This window comes from Ylistrum balloti, unplaced genomic scaffold, assembly GCF_031769215.1.
Source record: "Ylistrum balloti isolate Yb309-2 unplaced genomic scaffold, AGI_CSIRO_Ybal_v1 Utg369834, whole genome shotgun sequence".
Taxonomy (NCBI): Eukaryota; Metazoa; Mollusca; class Bivalvia; order Pectinida; family Pectinidae; genus Ylistrum; species Ylistrum balloti.
This window is the reverse complement of record NW_026781995.1, coordinates 125066-146645: the sequence shown is the minus strand read 5'-3', so window position 1 is coordinate 146645 and position 21580 is coordinate 125066. Positions and strand designations below refer to the sequence as shown.

General features: G+C 36.1%; 1 pseudogene; it reads right to left on the bottom strand.

Annotated features, from left to right (window-relative positions):
- Positions 1-6690: 6690 nt before the first annotated feature.
- Positions 6691-21506, bottom strand: LOC132545254 (uncharacterized; annotated as a pseudogene).
- Positions 21507-21580: the final 74 nt, after the last annotated feature.

The window sequence follows — 21580 nt, the reverse complement described above, 5'->3', positions numbered from 1 at the left end:
CACTTTAACATTTTATATCTCCCAGTATCCACAACTTAACATTTTATATCTCATTTAACATTTTATATCCAGTATCCACAACTTCTCAAAACAAACACTTTAACATTTTATATCTTCCAGTATCCACAACTTCTCAAAACAAACACTTTAACATTTTATATCTCCCAGTATCCACAACTTCTCAAAACAAACACTTTAACATTTTATATCTCCCAGTATCCACAACTTCTCAAAACAAACACTTTAACATTTTATATCTCCCAGTATCCACAACTTCTCAAAACAAACACTTTAACATTTTATATCTCCCAGTATCCACAACTTCTCAAAACAAACACTTTAACATTTTATATCTTCCAGTATCCACAACTTCTCAAAACAAACACTTTAACATTTTATATCTCCCAGTATCCACAACTTCTCAAAACAAACACTTTAACATTTTATATCTTCCAGTATCCACAACTTCTCAAAACAAACACTTTAACATTTTATATCTCCCAGTATCCACAACTTCTCAAAACAAACACTTTAACATTTTATATCTTCCAGTATCCACAACTTCTCAAAACAAACACTTTAACATTTTATATCTCCCAGTATCCACAACTTCTCAAAACAAACACTTTAACATTTTATATCTCCCAGTATCCACAACTTCTCAAAACAAACACTTTAACATTTTATATCTCCCAGTATCCACAACTTCTCAAAACAAACACTTTAACTTCTCAAAACAAACACTTTAACATTTTATATCTCCCGGTATCCACAACTTCTCAAAACAAACACTTTAACATTTTATATCTCCCAGTATTGAGGACTTATTCATATGGATTACAACAATATACTCTTTGAGTTTCACTAAAATTTCAAATGACCAAACTTGCAAATTACCAGATTATTCTTTCTTTTAGTCACCTATGTAACATCGGTGGATTATATCCTTCAGATGCTGAAATCTCCCTCTGCCCATGAGAAGTTTCGGGGCTCCAACTTGTACCGTTAACACTTCTCTTTTCAGTACAAAGACTGCTGCCTGTGTTTTCCTTTCCAACATACTGGAGGTTCAGTAGAACATTGATCCTGACACTTTTGTCTCCGGTCTCTCATTTTTGTGTAGCATCAACAAATAACTCATTACATATTAAACTTGCATTCTCTTATATTCCCTTTTCATACTGTCAAATGTTTGAATCAAGAAGAGGACTTGTGTGTGTGAACAGATGAGAAAAAGATGATTGCAAGGTGAAAGCAAAGGAGAATTGGAACTGAAATGTAACAACAGAGAGGAATCGGTAAAGTTCTCACTGGCACCAACACTCGACATCTGGGCCCGTATTCATGCTCAAGCATGAATTTTGAGCTCAAGCCTTATGTCTTAAACGTTTAAGTTAAAAAAATAATAAATAAGGTTTATTTTGCCGGAGATTTAAAAACAGAGATAGAGTCATTGTGACCTCCGTAAACGGGAATATTCTGGTAGGTTCAGTGGGAGGTGACCTTCGGATTCTTCTCTCTTCAGTTACTGTTGTTGTGTGGTGTGGAGAGGTAGATTTTGATTGTCTCAAATTTACCTTGTTTGGAGGTGATAAAGATTGAGTAAGAAAGTGGTAGTCATCTTTTGTATGGTAGATTTAAATGATGTATATGGTGCTCTCTTGGCTACATTGATTGTACAGTGTATTTGTGTCATTCTTTGTAGATCTTCACTGCCATAATGTTAAGGCATTATTGATATTTTTGTAACCCATTTTTGAAATTTAATATTGACTATTTGTTTTAAGCTTACTTTGTAATTGTTGAATAAACCTGTATCTAAATTATACGTCTCATAATTTTCATGTACAGATTCGTTGTTCTCCATTTTTAGCTCACCTGGTCGGAAGGATCCGAAGTATTCTTGGGTGAAGGGGAATCAGGTTTGGATATGCAGTGGGTCCTGACCAGCTTTGGCAAGGCCCAATAGGGGAAGTAGAGGAAATACTTCAAAGTCCCACCTTTAGCAGATAATTCTCGGCTTCTGCCGTTTTTTAATAAGCGCTAATGAAGATTTTCTACTCACCGACCATAAGTAGGTGGTACACCAAAAATTAAGTAATTCGAAGATGTTTTCTCTGTTGTCTCAAACTATAACGTTAAAAACTGGAACAATTTTATTGAAATATCTAGCATTTAGCGCTTTCATTTTCATGTTTTGGTACCACCTCACCCTTCTTGCACGTGCGTTTTCTTTGACCTACTTCCTACAGTAGGTTTCTCTTCTGTCTTGACTAAATGCAGTTGATGACTTGTCTACTTCAGTATTGGTATAACGTTGGTACTTGTGTTGTACAACGTGACGAAAACTTAAACTGGTGATGACACAAATCGATCTCAATAGCGTTATCCTTTGTTACAAAGTAACCTCTAATATGCATCAAGCACAATTAGTTTGTTGTAACATTCTCGAGAAGTCTGGTACCTGTTGAAGCATTTTATCAAGGAGAATGTAAATATCATGAGAAACACCCTTTTCTTAATGAAGTGATTAAAAGCAATTGTTAAATTGTGTTTCTTCACCTGTGTCAATAGTAAATTCCTATATCCGCATTTAGATTGAGCATTTTTTTTTATGTTTAGAATTATAGAGGGCACAATTGCTTGTTTTTGGGTTTGGCTTAGTTTTTGGGAATAAGAAGAATATTTCAACCCCTCGGAGGTTAGATAGATGGATCTCAACTCGAGGGGAAAGATGATTAATTAAGCAAAATTTTCCAAGCAAAATAGGCAAATTACTGGCAATTTAAAACAGATATAGAAGGAGGAAGCTGACTAGGCTTTTCAGGGACACAACTCACTACATTTAACCTATTGCTTTTAATGACACGAATTCTCTTGAATGTATGATATGTTAGCTCCACATTCAAGACGTTTGGTTGGGAACCTGATTTCTGGTAAAGTAATTTGCGTTGCATTGTTTGCCGACTTTCATGGAAATGCTTTAATTTAATATACAATACCCTTAGTACAGCTTGTATTTTACACCGAGATGTTAATCTAAAATTACTGCCATGTACAATTTTATGTCTAGTATAGGGATGTCTTGTACTCAAAATAAATCATTTGTAACATTGTGTGTTTCTAACGCTTCAGTGATATTGGTCTTAGCATCAATGTTTGAAAAGGTAGGTTCTTAGCATCACAGACGAGCCCTTGGAGATCGAAAACACTGGATGATGCAGAGAAAGTAAAGGGAGCAAGGATACACGAGAGTAAATAGCAAATTCTCTATCTTTATGTACTCAGAACTTTTATGTTTGGCTTCTGGGAGGGTCTGTTTAGGGTTTATTATTATCCAGCTTCCGTTGTACGTACACGTATAATTCTAAATTCTATACTTTCTATATTTTAGTTTTATTTTTTCTAAAACAATTATTAACCTCTGGACTAATATCTACGATACTTTTAACTACTGATCAATTAACTAATTAGCTATGTTTTTTTTTTACTATTTTATCACTCACACAATAGTTACACCTCTGATTTTTTTCATTACCTGCAAACTTAGGTCAGAATCAGAAATTGAGTATTTTCGTTATTTAAATAAGAGTTACGTCCCCTGTCTTGTGGCCAAACGATCTTGATTATAAAGGTTTTAATTTTTGAAATCGGTAACAACACAGACCAGGGTCACGACATCTCGTGTAGATCTAAACTGTACAATGTATTCTTGTGTAATACATGTGTGCCATAGTGTTCCAGGTGATTTAAATGAGGGTGTAATAGTGTTTGTAAAATGATATCTGATATTGGTTTAAACCCCCAATAGATCATCTACAGTTTGTCTACAAAAGTTATTGTTTTAGACACAAGGAACAGACACATTGACATGGTTAAATGGTTTGGGACGGTTCAACCTGATGAGATTATTACACAAACATAGCCTTCGTACTGCCACACACTGAAATGATGAATTCAACAACAATATTTTTTATATGTATTTTTTTATTCTGACTTACATTGTAGTGTTGTTAATGTTTTGACACTGTAATTTCAGTTAGAACCTTAATACATTTGTTTCTTTAAATTTTGATAATATAAATATAAACAAATATGAAAACAATACTAGTGGAACAACATTTTAAAACATACGTAAAATCGTGCAGATTTCTCAAGGACGAATGTGGGATATGACATGTACCATGTGTTTTCAAAATGTTTATTATGAAAAGTATATAATTATGTGATCTGTGAAAAATGATATGACACCAGGGCTTTGACCTATACCCGATATCTGATTCCTCTGGAATTGGGAAGGACAATGTTGAATAAAGTACCTGTATAATTAACACTTAAATTGTTTTAAATGTCTCGACTTATACATTCCAACGCCATGACTTTTAACAGAATTTTCAACAATGTTCCCCTTCAAATATATTTAGTTTTTGTCCTATGCATTGTGTTAAAGGATTTGTTTTAAATCTTTGTCCCCAACTTTGGTTCCTTGCATTTTTTATGAAAGTTGTGCGACATGAGTCATATCCTTCTTATTGACGCTTCTTGTAAATAAATCATGGATTAAAAACACGTGCCTTGTCCTGGATTTTGAGTCCTTGAATCACATTACTCTTCAACAGTATGTTGATCTCAAAGTTAGGTTATAAAGATGGTTCGGTACTAGTCATCTCCACAAAAGAAAGTAAAAATCAATAGCATAAGTAACTGTTAAAAACTATTTAAAGTGATTGATTATCAAATCGTGCATAGTGCTAAAAATATTAACTTTGGTCGAATCTATACATTGTAGAAGCCCAGTGTCTGCACTAAAGTATCCTTCGTTTTTGATTGGTTGCTCAGTAGACTATAAAATTGCTAAACAATGCAATCATGCTTTCGAAACGACTTTATCTCTCGATATTAATGACACGGTTATCTCAATTCGAAAAAAAAACAGCGAATTATTTTGCCATTGCACAAAGAGATAAAAATATAACCAGTTAATATCGATACAGTATCGGTAATTAATTTGCCATTTCAAGTTACAAAAACACAAATAAGTTCTGACTCTTTCACATCTGTTGAAAGGTCGAAATAGCGGATGTAAACCCGGTAAATAAAATAAATTAACAAATATTGTTAATATTGAATTAAATAAGTTTGATACCATATACATCTGTTTATGATATTTTACCAGTAATATTAAAAACGGAAGAACATAGCACCTTATACTGATAAATTATAACATTATGTGAACTTAAAATTAAAATAGTTACCATAGTGGTAGACATGTGAATAAATAACATAAATTAAAGCTGTACATGATACAACAGCGTTGAGAGATGAGTTCATCAACCAGCTTGTATCTCCGACTACGGTAGTTACTGAAGTGTTTGGTTCATCAACTCCGACTCCAGTAGTTACTGGAGTGTTGGGTTCATCAAACGGCTTGTATCTCCGACTACAGTAGTTACTGGAGTGTTTAGTTCATCAACTCCGACTCCAGTAGTTACTGGAGTGTTGGGTTCATCAAACGGCTTGTATCTCCGACTACAGCAGTCACTGGAGTGTTGGGTTCTTCAACTCCGACTCCAGTAGTTACTGGAGTGTTGGGTTCATCAAACGGCTTGTGTCTCCGACTACAGTAGTTACTGGAGTGTTGGGTTCATCAACTCCGACTCCAGTAGTCACTGGAGTGTTGGGTTCATCAACTCCGACTACAGTAGTCACTGGAGTATCAAACGTTGTACTGGAGTAGTTACTGCAGTGTTGGGTTCATCAAACGTAGTTACTGGAGTGTTGGGTTCATCCTCCGACTACTGTAGTTACTGGAGTGTTGGGTTCATCAACTCCGACTCCAGTAGTCACTGGAGTGTTGGGTTCATCAACTCCGACTACAGTAGTCACTGGAGTGTTGGGTTCATCAAACGGCTTGTATCTCCGACTACAGTAGTTACTGGAGTGTTGGGTTCATCAACTCCGACTCCAGTAGTTACTGGAGTGTTGGGTTCATCAACTCCGACTACAGTAGTTACTGGAGTGTTGGGTTCATCAACTCCGACTCCAGTAGTCACTGGAGTGTTGGGTTCATCAACTCCGACTACAGTAGTCACTGGAGTGTTGGGTTCATCAAACGGCTTGTATCTCCGACTACAGTAGTTACTGGAGTGTTTGGTTCATCAACTCCGACTCCAGTAGTTACTGGAGTGTTGGGTTCATCAAACGGCTTGTATCTCCGACTACAGTAGTTACTGCAGTGTTGGGTTCTTCAACTCCGACTCCAGTAGTCACTGGAGTGTTGGGTTCATCAACTCCGACTACAGTAGTCACTGGAGTGTTGGGTTCATCAAACGGCTTGTATCTCCGACTAGAGTAGTTACTGCAGTGTTGGGTTCATCAACTCCGACTACAGTAGTTACTGGAGTGTTGGGTTCATCAACTCCGACTACAGTAGTTACTGCAGTGTTGGGTTCATCAACTCCGACTCCAGTAGTTACTGGAGTGTTGGGTTCATCAAACGGCTTGTATCTCCGACTACAGTAGTCACTGGAGTGTTGGGCTCATCAAACGGCTTGTATCTCCGACTACAGTAGTTACTGCAGTGTTGGGTTCATCAAACAGCTTGTATCTCCGACTCCAGTAGTTACTGGAGTGTTGGGTTCGTCAACACTACAATAACCTGTAAGAAGTATATCTTTTCTACTAAGACAGCTAGTGAGAGTTTGCTTCGTCAAACGGTATGTACTCTTGGTGAATGACAAGTCTCGATTGTGGTTTCCGACACTTTACTTCCCCATGGCGTTTGAAGCAACGCTGTTCTATCTCTCGCGCTTCCGCCCATTGGTTTAGTCTGACATATGACAACCCGATGATTTGAAATGGTCGAATTCGCTGGTCACTCACTTGCAGAGCACTCTCGGCACGATGAATGGACTTAGAATACAGACCAGCCGTGAATAACCAACTAGCTTCATATTCCAATACAGTAGCGTTGTCGCCGTCCGATAAACTCATTGCATATTTTTGTGCAAGTTCTCTTTCTCGACTAGTTAAAACTCTATGAAGAACAGAATGTGTTCCGAATGAAAATACTGTCTTAAAACCAATTTTTCCGAAGGATTTTTCCCGAATACGACTTGTTACAATATAACGGTAGGACATGCTGTTGAGAAGATGCTTTGTTATGTATACAATATTTGAGGAGTGTATGAAGTCAGAGAATCTATTTATCACGCGAATTCCTGGTTTATCAAGAGGTGATGACGAAACATTTGGATACTCGTGATACTCATTATGAATAAGCATGACTAGTGGAACGTTGTGTTTGATGATGGAGAGGCCTGCAGTTTGGTAAAGACTGACGTCAACGAAAACTCCCGAGACGTCTGATTGTCGGGAAATATATTCCAAACATGCGTTGACTTCCGCTGACTCCTTCATTCTCTTAGTTTTCAACGTGTTCGGGTTATGATTTATAGACGGGAACGTAAAATAGGAATTGATGACGTAAGAAACAATTAATAAATAAAACACACAATGTGACGTACGATCAGACAAATGAAACACACAACTTATGACAAAGTGAAACGAAAACGCCGACGTCGTCAACATGAGGACGATGAAGTTGTGGAGAAATCTCACTTCCTTATGCTCAACCATGGAATATGCACAGAACAATATAAGACAAGCAGCACATAACGCTAGAGTGTGTCTCTTTTCTCTCCAATCTACTCGGTCGGTCTGCTTCACTGCTAAAACACAAACAGCAATAGCGGACGTAGAAAAGAACAAAGCCGTGAACCAGTTCTCGAGAAATATTTCTTCGATGTAAACATCAAAGCTGCTCGTTCCAAACAAGATGCTTGGGATGTTTGTTTGGAGATTGACATTATACCACTGCAATGGCGATAAGAACCATGTTCCGTACACAAGTTTATCAACGAAACCCCCCAGACAGACTCCTGAGACAAAGCCAGAAAACGAATGAAGGAATTTTGTCAACAGTGTCCATACAATTGAAAACTTTTCGTACAAACATTCAATAGAAATAAGAGAAACGATCACCACGCCAAATAACGCGATGTCGATTCTAATATAGCAGACGACACCTAACATAAATCCACTTCCGGTTAGTTTCATAACACTTAAATGCTGAACACAATATCTGCTATCTTGTTCGTCACTGAAAGATTTTTCTTTAAATGATTTATTAGTAGATTTAATAAATCCATTTTCACATTTTCCATTTTCGACAAGTTTCGACGATCCCTTTTCCATTCGGGAGTGTCCGTTTTGATGTGATTTTATCACCTTACTCGGAGATGTGGCATTTTCTACACAATTCAATGTGTGTCCATTTGTTATAATACCATTTGAATGGTCGGCGTGTTTTGCCTCTATAGAATCTTCTTTTCGTGAAAATATAATACATTGCAGAATTATTGATAATGCATAAAACAGAAAGGGCGACAGGAAACCATTGACCAGGGTATGTGTGCCTAACACCGTCAAAATTTGTGAAAATGAAACGAAAATAGCTGCTAACCATGCAACATCCGGGTTTTTATATATGATCCTGGAAAAGTTGAACACAGACACCGGAAGTAACGTCGTAATGGTGACATGGAAAAGTCTTCCTAACTGAAAAAAAGATAGTTCAATGTTTCATATCCATGTATCTATGTATACATATATCTTTAAAATTCAGCAAATTAGAGCAAATGTTGCATATTGATATTAATAGGTAACAGTTAAATACACACACACACACACACACACACACACACACACACACACACACACACATATATATATATTACCTTACGTATGACAAATATATCAAATACCTTTACATGGCACTGCTTGTTGTCAGAAACGTACCAGTATTTAAAAAATGATTATGATGAAATTTCACCAGGATTGCAATCGGACCAGTAAGGTCAATGGTAATGAAATCAGCCTACATAACTACTCATTACTCACACAATCCAAATACGATTCCTTAAACTTTACTTGTAAACTGAGATGTCTGCATTTTTCAAATGCCTGCTTGGAGCAATGTTTACGAACAGTTCGGGACTTGTTTTGAAAAATATAGTTAAACGTGGTCGATGTATGTCCATAATTTCTCACTGGATACAAGTCGATACATTTAGTCTTCCTTTTGTCATCCCAAAGAAAACTTTTTATTTGCCTCTTTCTAGACTAAATACAACAGTCACTGATATCGCTTTTCGTTAACTATTTAACTAAATACGTAAATGCCTATATTCTTTGTGTTCGAGTCATACTTACCAAATATGGATTATAATCATATCCCACTACAGCCGCCATTTGGTAAACACACGTATAAATGAGCGGGAACACGAAGGAACGCATACTGAACATCCCGTTCCTAACTTCCTGTTCTTCAACGGAAGTGGAGACATTTCTTGGAGGAGGGAGGTACTCGTAAGTGCGAAAACCATGGCCCGAAGCCTCCGAATATCCAACTGGAAAAAATGAAATGAAACTTGACACATGTGAATTTCAATATATTGCAAAAATGTTAGTATGACCATCAAATGAATGACAAAATATAGCACACGAATTGACACATAACTGATATTTTATAAGTGAAATACGACACGTTAAATTCCAAACATCCCCCACCTCTATACCCAAGGGCATGCACCTAATATTTCACCTTTTCTATCATTCCTTGGGATACAGCATTTCCGACTTAAACTCGGCATTGTAACCGCAAAGTTTTAACAGATAAAAAACAAATGATGGTAGATTCTTAAGGAACTAGAGAGTGTCAGGATATCTGAAAGTGTCTCCATGTAAAACCTTTTGAATACACGTCCATGTAATGATATGTATGATGACATGTATAAGTGTAAACACAGATTCTCTATGACGAAATCCCACAATATGACAATAAACAAAACGTCTTGAAATATGTCAAAAATGATATGACCGGAAGTTTTTGGAATATGATATCACAAGGATCTCTTGGGCTACCCTCAGTAACAAACGTACGAAATGATGAGATCACAAGATCCCTTGGGCTGCCCTTAGTAACAAACGTACAGAATGATGAGATCACAAGATCCCTTGGGCTACTCTTAGTAACAAACGTACAGAATGATGAGATCACAAGATCCCTTGGGCTACCCTTAGTAACAAACGTACAGAATGATGAGACCACAGAGATAACTTGGTGAGATAACTGGGGATGTCTCGGCATGATAATTACAGGTATTATTAGATTTACATAAAGTTTAAGACATGGGGACCGCATCTTTAAAAAGTAAACCTCCGTTCGTCAGATAATATGAATGTATACATGGTTTATAGGACAACAGAAATGTACAATACGAGAGCACGAGCCGATAGACATTTTTATTGAGTGTCCACGCGCAGGTGTGATCTCGCACCTGTTACGTAGTCTCTCAGCTAAATATATATACATTTCTTACAGTTATCCCTATAGAATTACAAAACTTGTGATGCAGTGCGGTTTTTCCCAGGCGCATTTTCTCATACAGCGTGATGCAAAATCTAAATTTTATATTATACAAATGTTAGTTCGAAGAACCCGTAGGACTTGCACAGTTGTATGCTGATGATTTTTTTTATACTTAATAAAATGAATGAATACATTTTGTGTAGGAGTTTTACAAATATTCAATATTGATTCAGTGCCTGAACAATATGTATTATTTTAAAGATGCGATACCAATTGATCTAAATAATAAACTTAGAGAACCAAGTTCAGCAATGCTTTGCCAGTCTCACACCATGTTCGCGACATGACAACCAAATGAAACATTCACCGCGTTTATTTAAATGTCCAGAGATTGTGTTCACCGGCTCTGCTTTCATCTCCCGTCCGCTATGATTTTACACACAGATGATGACGTGTTCAATCATTTCTTAGAGTAAGCATGACTTTGTATTTTGGTGATTTTTTTCACAGTTGGTGTAACTCTTTTTATTACTTAACATGGTAGTGAATATTATTTCTGTAACAGAAACCATCGTTTCATGGTTATCCTAGATATTACCAGAATTAACCTGGTGGTCATAATAACATAACATATGTGACGAAAAACAAGAAAATATCAATATGTCAACATTATAAATACTGAACTTAAATAAACTAGTGCAAAATATGAACAAAGAAAGATTTACATGGAGACGGAGGTTACACAAGGTGTTCCGGATGAGTAAGCGTCTCTTGCTCTAGTGACGACACCCGCCTTGTAAACCTTTGTGAGTCCAAGTAAGCAATGCCACGTTCTCAAATGAGAACAGTGTATACGGCAACGGAACCAACAGGCAAACGTATGAGCATAACACACGTTCAGCTTCATATTGTACAGCGAAATATGACATCAATGAGATTACTCTGGCAACCGTAAAAGAATCCCTATAATTTTCTTCAACCTGCATCAGTTGAGACCCTGTATTACGAGTTTGTCCGTCAGTTGACGACTTCTTGTACAAAAATCGTGATAATGGGAACAGGCCCTAAAATGTTGAATCATGTTAACACCTTAGGTTGGGGATTCAGGAATGTTGCTATCTAGAAATGGATATTTCACCAAAGGAAAATTGAAATGATTATGTTTATCATACAGGTTGGTAGAAAGCTGTCCATGGTTTCGATATGGGAAAAGATCAAAATAGAATAGCGCCAAGGGAAAAGATGATGAAGGTTTTTATATACTAAGGCTGATTGATAAGTTCTCTGCCTTGTAATTGAAGAAGTTAAACAAGGATATCCTTTTTCAGCTCTACTATTTCCTGACTATTTAAAGCTGTGTATCCAAAGACTGTTGTCATTTCGTCGGTTTATGTCGAAGAAGTAGCATTCTAAAGTAAACAAGGCAACTGACTTTTGCAAAATGGACAAAATCGCTGAAAAAGCAGTGATTCAATATTTGCATAAGAAAGGTCTATCACCTAAGGATATCCATACTGATATGGTAACAACACTAGGGTATGATGCCACTTCATATCCTACAATATTCTTCGTTGGTCAAGGTCAAAAAGGTAGCAATCCCACACTGAAACAAAAAGGAATCTAATCTTAGAGTTACTTGAATTGTATGGTCCAGAGATTACATCATGATCACTTATAGAAAAATGTATTCTCTTCTGGGGATGACTACGTCATCACTATATGTATGACAGCAAAACAACTCTGATCATCTGATTCCCAACATTGCATATTGAATGGGTTCTTCAAGCACTCCGGAGCAGTGAAGGAAACTGTTGTTTTGTTAGCGAATCCACAATGGCGATAAGAGCAAACGGAAGGTTGTTTTTCTACCAATAAGGATCACAGTTAGAATGCCTGCTCCAAAAGGCTTCTTAACCATAAGGTAAGTGGAAGTGAAATCCAGTACCATTTTCTTGTCTGTACCACCATAAAGCGGTTCCGGAATCCAGTACACACTCTTAGATACCTAGATACTTTGTAAAAGTGTTAATCTGGCTGCAGTTCTCATTGCTTTCAAATTCATGGATATGTACTGGTTAATTTGGAATTGATACGACAGTCATTGAACGACAGATAAAATAAGACTATCCAGCCGCACACCACTAGAGGATCGAAAACATGAAAATGTTAGCAAAGTATTAAAACTTGTATAAATTTTCCCTCTGTCATTTTATATTCATCCAAAACTCGTAAAAACGATTTTGTCCAAATTTTACTTGTATCAGTTTATTTGACTGACAGGCCTTTTAGGCCTTTCATTACTTGAATAATGAGTAATAGTAAAACTTTACTTTTGGTAATGTAAGTTTAACGTAGTACAACTATATACACACTTTTGACTATATAATGTTATATTTTCTTGGAGGGTTCATGTGAAGGGTGGGATATCATGGAAAAACTAACATTTGTGTATTCACTGCCATGGTGGATTTCAAGATTTACCAACAAGTATCTACTGGTATGTCAAACTCTCCTCAACTGTACATGGCAAATTATCACTTATAGATCCAAATTTTGTTTTGGTAACCGTCTGAGGTATGTCGATCAACTACAGAAGTAAATTTGTCACAAATCACGGAAACAGACACCGAGATATATAACTATAATACGTATATGTATGGGGTAAATAATTAAATAAATGGAAACGTTTTATTTTATCTCCTGATATATCAATGTCGTATATGTACTTGGATTTCGTGATACAGTCTACTTTAGAAACACGGAGTCATTGGCAGATGTAATAAATAACTTAAATTAAAAGGGCCATTCTCCATAATCTTCGCCGCGGAAAAAATGGATCCCTGATTACTTGGACAAATTGTACCTGAAAGTAAGACGAAATGTATTGGTAAATAACGGGGTCTCTGAGTACGATCATGTTCAATTAGATAGAATCAGTTCACGGGATAGAGTTTCTGTTTCGGCAGCTACGTAAACGAAGGCAAAACACTTTTAACTTTATTTTCAAACAACAATTCACATGATCTTTAAATCTGAATTAATTTTCTTGTAGACAAATCAAAGGTGTACTTATTGGATAAACTACTCCTGTGCTTTACCTTTGAGAATCGAAACTTGGTTTGTTAAATTGTGTGACCGCCCAAAATGTAAACCTTACATCATTGGTATAATTTGTGCCACTTACCGTAGTTTTCAATTTAAAAATCAAGCGTTGTAATGATCAAATGGGACGGTGTTTTACAAAATGATTTCTTTGTAGCGGACTTGTCTTACTGACATTCAGACTACCATGTTTCGTTAACTCTGTTGTTCAGGAGACGTATGATATTGCAGTTCAGGAGACGAACCACACGTAAAGAGCCACAGTATCATTCATTGTATGACTTGCGCGGCAAGTTTTACTGTAATGCATGCGTTAAACAATATATATCTCCGCTTTTATTCTTTATTATAAAATATACAGAGAAATCGTCACACTAGCGACACAGACCAGCGGCCGTGCTTATCTAACGCCGCTAGGCCTAGATAAATAATGGTGATGACAGGTGAAAATTAGTTTGTGAATATGTTTTTGGTGTTAAGTGTAAACCTGTATGTTCACCGTTCTCGGAGGATATTGATTTAATAACAAACATGTATCCTATTACATTCCATAATCGATGTTGGGGTCCCACATTGTCAACCAAACTTGTAACGTTCCCTATATTGACAAGTGACGTTTGACGTTAAATAGCACAGCTATCCCTATGTTAATTATATTGTCAATATCTTTCCTATTCACGGTCCAAGACGTTCCCAATGTGAAGTGTTAGAGCACGAGAAAGTAAGAAGCTTTCACGTGTTATAGTGTTCTTTTGATGTGATACAGGAGCATGTTTACATGTACATATTGGAACAATCTTATTTAAAAAACACCGGCAAGCGAGGACTGGCCTTAGTGCAAAAGCTGAATATTAAGATACCGGGGTATAACTGTCGTCTGCAGTCACATCAACAGGATCTGACATGTGGGTCTAGATATGTTAGCATAGTAAGGAGAAGAGAAATTAGTAAGAGATCGACCTATAGATAGTATTCCTTACAACGATTTTCGTCGTTTCTGTCGGCAGTCGCAACAACATGAGTCATTTGCATTATTTGAATTTGTTCACGTGACAAAAAGATCTGTTTGATCTTTATATACAGTGTATGTTTTAGAATACCGCCATGGTCTGGAAATCTTATAAATGGGACAGAGTTGACATCTCCTTGGCTGTTTTTACTAAACACGGGAAAACTTTGTAACTAGGTATATAAACAAGAGTTAGCAATTGACTTCGGATGGACCACCTTTTAGATTAAGCAAGACATCCTACCTATAATTAGCAGTTAGAACATTTACACTGACCGAGATATACAGGTTTGGACAGAGAGAAAAGTTATAATCAAAATAACATAAAAAGTATACGACTTTCATTCAGATCGCCACTCCATGCAAATACACAGTAAATGACAACGACTTGATGTTTCGGTCCACTTGATAAGGCTTTTTAATTATTGACAATGTGTAAATACTGAAGAAATGGAATGTTAAATGACCGAAGCATTTAAATCGTTCTAAAAAGGATTCGGCACCTAAATCTGATTTATCACGCCAAAGTACTCTCGGGTGAAACCATTTAATAGTGGAAGCAAATACTACGCTTTACTAAGGCTATTGTTGTGACCTGTTTTACAAAGGTATAGCACAATACCTGTATGTTGTGATATCTTTATATAAAGGTTTGAAACACAGTTGTATTGTAAGAACCAATTCTTTGTGGTCAACTAGAATGTAAAACTGGAATGCAATCGGATATCTCTTATGTACGGTGAAACAATAGTATATTGATATGGGTCAATCACCTGTTAATGGTACAATGTCTGGATACTTCTTCTACTCACTCCCCGGTACCACAGGTACTTTAATTTAACAAACAAATAATGATAATTTTAAAAAAGTGTCACGACAAAGACAATACTATATTTGCTCTCTCAATCACAACAAAACATTTTTTTTTTAACTTTTGCGTCATTCTCAAATGTTGTACCGTCGGCAAGAACTAATCGCCAACCACGGCGTATAATGAGTTGGAAATTAGTGTTGACATATAATTGGTAATTAAACGAACTTTATGTCACCTATCACCGACCTTTTGAAAACATTAAACTACGTCATCAAACCTTACTATTTTGACTTACTTAAAATATGATTTACTTCAATACCTTCATCTATGACTTTGATAAACACCGAAAACGTTACCATTGGCCGAGCAGGCAGAGAGTTAGCAAACCTGTCTGGGTAGGAACATCGTTTTAACATAGAAGTGATATTAGACGCTGACAAACAGTTGTAGAATTACAATAAGTAGCAAACATCATTTACCTGACGTTAACACCAAAATATTAGTCTACTGTTCACGATATTGATAGTCACCTCGTTTCTAAACTCAGTAATATTCTCAAAAGTATAACCTTGACCAACGATATGAGAATGCACGGCTTCTATACTCCCAATCTTCACAAATCTTACCTATAGTATGACAAAATGGTCGCCTTTCTCCAAGCAGGGTAATATCTAACTCTAGTATGACAATAATTGTCACCTCATTTCCAAACTAGATCATATTTGCCTATAATATGACAATAATGTTTTCACTTCCAAACTTAACAATATCTATCTATATCAACAGATAATTGTCACTTAACTATAAAACAACGATATTTAACTGAATGTTTACAGTTGTAGTCACCTCTTTACCAAAACCGTCTGTTTTCCGTATATTATGAAAATAATAGTCACTTCAGTATTAAACTCTATTTACTTGCAGCATGATATCAATCTCATTACCAAACTCGATGGTGTTATGTTTTCCCACAACGTAACACTATTGATCAGGTAACTTAATATCATTCTTTTTGTTCCGTATCAAGTCTCTTACTGAAACTGTAACGTTGCTCTGTTTTTATAGCTTAGTTTGCACCTCGTAAGGACATTGTATAATTTGGACAGGTTTTGAAAACACCTTTTAGACATTTATGTCGACTACAGACTAGGGTTATTCTTACAGCTGTAATAAGCATGTGTGATTACCATTACATCATGAAGATGTTTATCTCATGATGTACATCATCCCTATATATGGTCATGGGGTGGGTACGTCAACTGTTTCAAAGATTAACACATTTCCTCAATTAAGTTCCTCCTCTCCTACCCTCGGGGTCAGGACCCATAATTTATACAGTGTTGATTCCCCTTACACCTTAATATGCTATAGACTAAATTTAGGCAAAATCAAAATTTGTTTTCCATTCACCCAAACATACTTTAGACCGAAATTGGGCAAAATCCATCGGTTTTTAGAGACCTTTCAAAATGTCACCTTTTTTTTGCCCTGCCCCGCAAGCCCTGGGGGCCGGGCCACACCATTTATGCAAAATACGTTTGCTTCTCCGAAGGATGCTTCTGACCAAATTTGGTCAAAATCCATTCAGTCGTCCATGACGATTAGCCCTTCTGGCCAGGTGAGTTGATAACGAAGGTTAGCTATACTGGGATATATCGTAACAAAAGACACAATGAAATAAATATATTCCTGTATCCTTTGTACTTTTTGTGTGGCAATATTGACGAGTGCGTGTATAGACGAGTAAAATACATGTTCCATATCTTACATTCAGTAATTAAAAATGATCGCGCGACTTCAACAAACATAACGAATGACTTCAAATGCTGCTGATATTGATTAGATCAGTGGCGCGTGACTCACGTACACATTAAATACACAAAAATTCATGTTTGTGAAACAGAAACATGTTCTAGGGTCTTAAAAGAAGTCGATATAAATAAGAATGAACTTGCATCTAACCAAATCAATCGTGTGAAGGGACTCGTATATCTGTAGTCAACATAAACCTTCTGTAATATTTTGTAGCAAATATCATAACTGTCATGTCGAAGATATTAATTTGCCTATCGCTCTGAAATATGGTTAAATTCCTTCCGTAATAGAATACTATTATCTATTTTGACGCAGCTTATGCAACAATTGTCCAGTAATTAGCAAAGTCATTTCATTATGAAATTTTGATCATGCTAACGAGTCAGTGATGTAGTTAAAATTAACAGTGACACGATAGTGATACATAATATGATTTAAAACACGATGATATATCAATATAAGTATGTATTACACGGTAATTCAAGCTGTCTTATAACCTGGACAATATTCAGTCGGTAAATAATACACCACGTGGATAAGATTGTAATCAGTTTGACTTCGAAATTACGGATTATATTACCGTTTTATGACATACAATGTGATATTGGACGTCGTAGTGTGAATTCTCTGATCAGCTGTGTATATTTATGTGTTGTATAATAGAACATGAGGAATTTGCATCGTAAATAATTCAAAACCGTACATTAGAATATATTTTCTATCCTAGGTGTAAATCAGTGTGTGAAAGGATGTATCATCAGTGGTAATGTCCGACAGATAAATCAAAAATACATAATTAATAGTCATGATTTCGTTGTTGATTATTCTTCCGTGGTGCGGTATGAATTGATATATTATAATCATTTTACTAGAGAAGAAAATCTTAACACAGTTATCTCGATCTCAAGTAGAGAAGAGTGGCCATTTAGAGTTTACATACGGTCACCAATATGTTAAAGACTTGTTTTCGAATTGTTTCCAAGTAGCAAAGTACCTGGTAAAGATTGAAAAAGGTATCATAGCATAAAGCTATATCGCTAACAGAGTTTTAATTCAATCTCAAAGTAGACGAAATGAACAAGTACGGTTAAGACCAGGTGTTACGACAGAGTAAGCGTCTCCTCACTCAGCAACGATATATATCATATAAATCTGGGTCAATCCAAATCATCTAAATGTAGAAAAATCATAACGGCAAAGGGAATTAAGATACAACGGGGAAAAGTGGAAAAAAGACTACATGTTTGTATATTTTAAAACGACATATTAATTAATCAGCAGGATCACATACGACCAATTAAAATCAATTAAGTCTCCAAAAACAACGACAAGGTACATTTTGTATCGTCATACGAATTCACTACTGCAATAGCGGTGTGCAAGTACATATATTGGATTTTTCTTATATAAAATTAATAGGGAGAAAGATATCAACAGATGTTATGGTATACTTAACAGTAAAGACTTGTACAAACATTTACTTTTTCTACATAAACAATATTTCCTGACCATTTAATTGTCTTCCTGCAGGTATACACAAGATTAGTATACTGTTTTGAAAAGCAACACAAAGAAATGATATATGTCATTTGTACTGCTGTCTGTCCTATTGTGTCGTCATTAGTGTTACTAACTGGTGCCAATGTAAACGCCATTTCGATCTTATTGTAGCTTTAAACCTATACAAAGTACAAACAATGTTAATTTCAACTTATCAATGAGCAATTTTATTTGGTCACACACACTGGTGCCACAATGTTTATTTTTCACAAGTTTCATGACAAAAACGTAAATTGGAAATCTAAAAATAACACATTCATTGAACGAAGATGACTATCGCTGAAAGCGTATTTGAACAAACTTAATGCACATTGTAATTGCTTTAAAACTCGGTAACAAGTGAGAGTAATCAATGGGACATAGAGACAGGTTAGGGGTTATGGAGTAAATGGGGGTAAGGGCACTAATTATAGATTGTCTTCTTGATTAAGGCGTTCTTTAGTGTATGGTATATCACTAAGATTTACGGTATTTATTAGGGAGGGTTAGAGATTGCAGTACATCAGAACACTGACTTTTGACGAGATGTTAGGGTTTCGTTTGAGGTCATAAGGTTCGCTTAAAAGTTAGTGGGTTTCGTAAGAGAACACGGGGGTTGGTTAAAAGTTAGTAGGTTTCGTAAGAGGCCACGGGGCTCGGTTGAAAGTTAGTGGGTTTTGTAAGAGGCCACGGGGCTCGGTTAAAAGTTAGTGGGTTTCGTAAGAGGTCGAAAGGGTTTGGTTAAAAGCGTATGGGCCTCATTCATCAGAGGTTGTTGGGATTCGTTAGACGTTACTAGTTTTCGTTATTTACATGAGTATTAACTAAAGGGTATAGCTAGAAGGTATTACGTTTTGTCAGAGGTAAATTTGGTTTAAATACCATGATTTATAATTATTGGAGCAAAAGATTACATGGTTAAGAGTCTACAATGTTTGGATACAGTTGTTCGTAGTGGTTAATGTAATAGGTTATCGGGTTATGTATGTTATGTGTTACGGTTAGAGGTTACGAGGTTTAGGTACAGGAGTTAATACAAAAAATAAGCTAGAGATTTGCGGTTGCATTGCTGAATAGCAAAATGCTTAAGTGTTTATTTAGTGGGTAGTACAAGAATCTAGTTTTGAAACTGAGTTAGGTTTTACTAATACTGATAAGCTGTGAGGATGTGTATTTTTTTCAGTGATTGATGAGAATTTGAAAGCCCGCACGTGTTACACATCACGGTCGGGTGGTTAGAGAGTTCATTAATATGGATTTGGAGCATTGTATTAGTTAGAAAGTTAAGGGAAAGAGAATTCATTTAGGCGTCTCTTGTCAATCTAGGTCACTTTATTGGGGGTTTAAAAACTTTAAAAAGGTTTCATCGGTATGATATTAGAATACTAATATTTTGTTGGGGGTTTTAATAAAGACATGCTTGTCACTACTGAGTTCATAAGAGAACATTAATTTTGGCATAACAAAGCAGTGTACAGTATATTTGGCAATTATAAGTTACCGGTGTGAGTTTAGGGTTTCCGTGGTATTTTACGACCAGATATATATATATATATGAATAGTCAAGTTCACTCACGTAGATCCGAATTATTGTACATGTGAATCGGACGTAAATATACCATAACGAGGAATGACTTGTATATATGAGTAACTACAGATATTCGATAAGGCTGGTCTGTTTTTGTGAAAGAAAAGTCAGAAAGCTAACACATACCTCGATATCACTTGTACAGATATACAACAACTACCGCTGTGTCACGATATTCAGCACCAAGTGTGTATTACACATTACTTATTAACCCTAAATATACCAGCCTGTTCCTTAAACGTTTAGCCTCATTTAAGTATCATCTCTACAAGTGTAGGCTAATTTCAACACGACGATAGGTTTAGGTTACAAAAAATAGAATGTATACAAGTCTGTTTGACATATAGAAAGACGCATTTGATTATCTCTGCAACAAAATCATGAACCGACTTACGTATGTTAAAATCTGTGACTTGGCCTGATTAAAACGACATGGTACGTTGATAAGCACACGGGAACACAAACAAACCGTATTAATTACTTCTTTCTCCTCATTAATTATTTACATAAATCACGTGACAGATGGCTTAGTGTAGGCTTCAGGAAGTATAAACCTGATGTCAGGCTGTAGATAAATTGTGGCCATGATATAGCATCAGGCGTTCAGTTACAGAGCAAGAAATCTGTGTCCCATAACGAAAAGCCTGTGGTCCGTGATCGTAATATTCCATTAATGTCTGTTAGCTGTCAGTAGCAAGGGGCATCTCTTCGATTAAGTTATATATTTAATGTTTCAACGTCGTTTTTTGATAATGTAGAACAGATGTTACAAACTTAATGAAATTCAACATCACAAAATTTTAAAAAAAAGTTGCTAGTAAATGAAAAATAGATATAACAGACTATTGTTAGACTTAAGACATACAACATACTGCCGTTGAAGGATTTCTGTGAGGTTAGGCTGGACTGCAGAAACACATCGATGTTTATTTAAGAAACTACGTTCTTTCTTACCTTCAATAGATTGGAAAATCTCATCCGGATGATAAATCCACCAGTTAGATTTCCGGTTTATGTATGTTACACGAATCACCAAGGTAACGGCATAAAGTATCCATGGCGACAAATTTGGAAATATATATCCGTCTTCAGTATGACTTCCATAGTCTTCAGAAGTACTGTGATGTTTCGCTTTCTTAGTTCTGAGGTTAGAGTTTGAACCATTTTCTTTGCCTGGATGGAACGTTTTACCTGGTCTCTGCCTCATCTTCCTACAATGGAGATAGCACGCGCCAAAATGTTTTACATAATGTCAGGTATTCTGCATATTGAACGGCCTGC